The sequence below is a fragment of the Megalopta genalis genome, unplaced genomic scaffold (genome assembly GCF_051020955.1).
Source record: "Megalopta genalis isolate 19385.01 unplaced genomic scaffold, iyMegGena1_principal scaffold0032, whole genome shotgun sequence".
NCBI classification, from domain to species: domain Eukaryota; kingdom Metazoa; phylum Arthropoda; class Insecta; order Hymenoptera; family Halictidae; genus Megalopta; species Megalopta genalis.
In genome coordinates, this window is record NW_027476101.1 from 1,841,598 (window position 1) to 1,845,343 (window position 3,746).

Sequence of the window (3,746 nt, forward strand, 5' to 3'; positions counted from 1 at the left end):
TCTTCTTGTTGGTCTTGTTGTACTTGTTGTTGTTGTTCTTGTTGTTGTTGATCTTGTTGTTCTTGTTGTTCTTGTTCTTGTTGTTCTTGTTGTTCCTGTAGTTCTTGTTGTTCTTGTTGCTCTTGTTGCTCGTGTTGCTCTTGTTGCTCTTGTTGTTCCTGTTGTTCTTGTTGCTCTTGTTGTTCTTGTTGCTCTTGTTGCTCTTGTTGTTCTTGTTCTTCTTGTTGCTCTTGTTGTTCTTGTTGTTCTTGTTGATCTTGTTGCTTTTGTTGTTCTCGTTGTTTCCGTTGGTCTCGTTGTTCCCGTTGTTCTCGTTGTTCTTGTTGATCTTGTTGCTCTTGTTCTTCTTGTTGTTCTTGTTGTTCTTCTTGTTCTTCTTGTTCTTCTTGTTCTTCTTGTTCTTCTTGTTGTTCTTGGTGTTCTTGTTCTTGTTGTTCTTGTTGTTCTTGTTGTTCTTGTTATTCTTGTTGTTCTTCTTGTTCTTCTTGTTCTTCTTGTTCTTCTTGTTCTTCTTGTTCTTCTTGTTCTTCTTGTTCTTGTTGTTCTTGTTGTTCTTGTTGTTCTTGTTGTTCTTGTTGTTGTTGTTCTTGTTGTTGTTGTTCTTGTTGTTCTTGTTGTTCTTGTTGCTCTTGTTGGTCTTGTTGCTCTTGTTGCTCTTGTTGCTTTTGTTGTTCTCGTTGCTCTTGTTGCTCTTGTTGCTTTTGTTGTTCTCGTTGCTTTTGTTGCTTTTGTTGTTCTGGTTGTTCTTGTTGTTCTTGTTGTACTTGTTGTTGTTGTTCTTGTTGTTGTTGTTGTTGTTCTTGTTGTTCTTGTTGTTCTTGTTGTTCTTGTTGTTCTTGTTGTTCTTGTTGCTCTTGTTGTTCTTGTTGCTCTTGTTGCTCTTGTTGCTTTTGTTGTTCTCGTTGCTTTAGTTGCTTTTGTTGTTCTCGTTGTTCCCGTTGTTCCCGTTGTTCTGGTTGTTCTTGTTGATCTTGTTGCTCTTGTTGTTCTTGTTGTTCTTGTTGTTCCTGTTGTTCCTGTTGTTCCTGTTGTTCTTGTTGTTCTTGTTGTTCCTGTTGTTCCAGTTGTTCCTGTTGTTCCTGTTGTTCCAGTTGTTCCTGTTGTTCCTGTTGTTCTTCTTGTTCTTCTTGTTCTTCTTGTTCTTCTTGTTCTTCTTGTTCTTCTTGTTCTTCTTGTTCTTCTTGTTCTTCTTGTTCTTCTTGTTCTTCTTGTTCTTCTTGTTCTTCTTGTTCTTCTTGTTCTTCTTGTTCTTCTTGTTCTTCTTGTTCTTCTTGTTCTTCTTGTTCTTCTTGTTCTTCTTGTTCTTCTTGTTCTTCTTGTTCTTCTTGTTCTTCTTGTTCTTCTTGTTCTTCTTGTTCTTCTTGTTCTTCTTGTTCTTCTTGTTCTTCTTGTTCTTCTTGTTCTTCTTGTTCTTCTTGTTCTTCTTGTTCTTCTTGTTCTTCTTGTTCTTCTTGTTCTTCTTGTTCTTCTTGTTCTTCTTGTTCTTCTTGTTCTTCTTGTTCTTCTTGTTCTTCTTGTTCGTGTTGTTGTTGTTGTTGTTCTTGTTCTTCTTGTTCTTCTTGTTCTTCTTGTTCTTCTTGTTCTTCTTGTTCTTCTTGTTCTTCTTGTTCTTCTTGTTCTTGTTGTTCTTGTTGTTCTAGTTGTTCTTGTTGTTCTTGTTGTTCTTGTTGTTCTTGTTGTTCTTGTTGTTCTTGTTGTTCTTGTTGTTCTTGTTGTTCTTGTTGTTCTTGTTGTTCTTGTTGTTCTTGTTGTTCTTGTTGTTCTTGTTGATCTTGTTGTTCTTGTTGTTCTTGTTGTTCTTGTTGATCTTGTTGTTCTTGTTGTTCTTGTTGTTCTTGTTGTTCTTGTTGTTCTTGTTGTTCTTGTTGTTCTTGTTGTTCTTGTTGTTCTTGTTGTTCTTGTTGTTCTTGTTGTTCTTGTTGTTCTTGTTGTTCTTGTTGTTCTTGTTGTTCTTGTTGTTCTTGTTGTTCTTGTTGTTCTTGTTGTTCTTGTTGTTCTTGTTGTTCTTGTTGTTCTTGTTGTTCTTGTTGTTCTTGTTGTTCTTGTTGTTCTTGTTGTTCTTGTTGTTCTTGTTGTTCTTGTTGTTCTTGTTGTTCTTGTTGTTCTTGTTGTTCTTGTTGTTCTTGTTGTTCTTGTTGTTCTTGTTGTTCTTGTTGTTCTTGTTGCTCTGGTTGTTCTTGTTGTTCTTGTTGTTCTTGTTGTTCTTGTTGTTCTTGTTGTTCTTGTTGTTCTTGTTGTTCTGGTTGTTCTTGTTGTTCTTGTTGTTCTTGTTGTTCTTGTTGTTCTTGTTGTTCTTGTTGTTCTTGTTGTTCTTGTTGTTCTTGTTGTTCTTGTTGTTCTTGTTGTTCTTCTTGTTCTTGTTGTTCTTGTTGTACCTGTTCTTGTTGTTCTTGTTGATCTTGTTGATCTTGTTGTTCTTGTTGTTCTTGTTGTTCTTGTTGTTCTTGTTGTTCTTGTTGTTCTTGTTGTTCTTGTTGTTCTTGTTGTTCTTGTTGTTCTTGTTGTTCTTGTTGTTCTTGTTGTTCTTGTTGTTCTTGTTGTTCTTGTTGTTCTTGTTGTTCTTGTTGTTCTTGTTGTTCTTGTTGTTCTTGTTGTTCTTGTTGTTCTTGTTGTTCTTGTTGTTCTTGTTGTTCTTGTTGTTCTTGTTGTTCTTGTTGTTCTTGTTGTTCTTGTTGTTCTTGTTGTTCTTGTTGTACCTGTTCTTGTTGTTCTTGTTGATCTTGTTGATCTTGTTGTTCTTGTTGTTCATGTTGCTGTTGTTCTTGTTGATCTTGTTGTTCTTGTTGTTCTTGTTGTTCTTGTTGTTCTTGTTGTTCTTGTTGTTCTTGTTGTTCTTGTTGTTCTTGTTGCTCTGGTTGTTCTTGTTGTTCTTGTTGTTCTTGTTGTTCTTGTTGTTCTTGTTGTTCTTGTTGTTCTTGTTGTTCTTGTTGTTCTTGTTGTTCTTGTTGTTCTTGTTGTTCTTGTTGTTCTTGTTGTTCTTGTTGTTCTTGTTGTTCTTCTTGTTCTTGTTGTTCTTGTTGTACCTGTTCTTGTTGTTCTTGTTGATCTTGTTGATCTTGTTGTTCTTGTTGTTCTTGTTGTTCTTGTTGTTCTTGTTGTTCTTGTTGTTCTTGTTGTTCTTGTTGTTCTTGTTGTTCTTGTTGTTCTTGTTGTTCTTGTTGTTCTTGTTGTTCTTGTTGTTCTTGTTGTTCTTGTTGTTCTTGTTGTTCTTGTTGTTCTTGATGTTCTTGTTGTTCTTGTTGTTCTTGTTGTTCTTGTTGTTCTTGTTGTACCTGTTCTTGTTGTTCTTGTTGATCTTGTTGATCTTGTTGTTCTTGTTGTTCATGTTGCTGTTGTTCTTGTTGATCTTGTTGTACTTGATGTTCTTCTTGTTCTTCTTGTTCTTGTTGTTCTTGTTGTTCGTGTTGTTCGTGTTGTTCGTGTTGTTCGTGTTGTTCTTCTTGTTCTTCTTGTTCTTCTTGTTCTTCTTGTTCTTCTTGTTCTTCTTGTTCTTCTTGTTCTTCTTGTTCTTCTTGTTCTTCTTGTTCTTCTTGCTCTTCTTGTTCTTGCAGCTCTTGTTTTTCTTGTTGTTCTTGTTGTTCTTGTTCTTGTTGTTCTTGTTGTTCATGTTGTTGTTGTTCTTGTTGTTCTTGTTGTTCTTGTTGTTCTTGTTGTTCTTGTTGTTCTTGTTGTTCTTGTTGTTCTTGTTGTTGTTGTTGTTGTTGTTGTTCTTGTTGTTCTTCTTGTTCTTCTTGTTGTTCTTCTTG